Source organism: Phytophthora infestans, genomic scaffold, assembly GCF_000142945.1.
Source record: "Phytophthora infestans T30-4 supercont1.29 genomic scaffold, whole genome shotgun sequence".
NCBI lineage: Eukaryota > Oomycota > Peronosporomycetes > Peronosporales > Peronosporaceae > Phytophthora > Phytophthora infestans.
The window spans coordinates 1,926,257-1,927,338 of NW_003303730.1; positions in this window are offsets into that span (position 1 = coordinate 1,926,257).

Below are 1,082 nucleotides of genomic sequence, written 5' to 3' on the forward strand. Positions count from 1 at the left end.
TCGCCGAGTCGAATCTCTTGAGTTGTTTATCGCTGTGTACCATCTTCTCGGCGATGTCATCCCAGTCGGCTTGAAGTGGGTCTTCCACGTAGACCCGTATAGTCTGAACCATTGTCTTGACTGACCTCTCTTGCTGACCGTTGGCTTGTGGTCGGTAACTCAGCGTAGCTCTTGATCTCGACTGCATCATCTCGGAGAACTTTTGGAAAACTTCACTCATAAACCTTGGATCTCGGTCGTGCCGTATCAGAGACGGAGCCCCGAACTGCCTGAAGACGCATTCCTCAAATACCTTGGCCACTTCGAGTGCTCCGGTGTCATGCATAGCCTTAGCGATAACGAACCCCGTGAAGTGGTCCTGGAACAGCAGCAGTGCAGTATTGCCCCGCTGAGTTCGAGGAAGGGGAATAACGAAATCCATTGACACGACTTGGAATGGATGGTCTGACACCACATTTCCCGGCGAATAACCTCTCAACTGTGGCTTGCTCTTACTGGTATTGCAGTCTTCGCAGGCTCTAACATGTTTCACCACGTCGGCGTACAGACCAATCCAGTAGTAGTCGGCTTTGACTCGGTGATAAGTTCTGACGATGCCTTGATGCCCTCCTTCGATCGAGTTGTGGCAGTTATGAAGTATTTCGTCGACCATGGTTGACGGTATCACCAATCTCAATGAGAGGTTCGGTTCGCCGAGTTCGCCTAGTCGGCGGGCTTCATCTCGGCGGTACAACAGGCCGTCTTCGCTGAGTACAAAGACTTCTGCGACTTTGCCGGCATTCTGAGCTCGCCGGTGTGTAAGGTTCTCCACTTCACCTCTCAGGTACGCCTTCAGATCGGCCCACCTGAGTTCTTCATCTTGTGCCTTCGCGATTCGTCGTCTCCGCTCAGTCTGTACCGTCACTGGATCAATGTCGTTGGCATTCTGAGCTGTCTGGACTGACTCCATCTGCGACCTTGTTTCGACATTCGGGGTCGTGTGGTTAGTCCGCCGAGTCGACGCCCCGCTGACTTGTTCGAATTCATCTCCACTACTTTCAAACGCGGATTCTCCAGGATTTGTAGACATGGCTTCATGATCC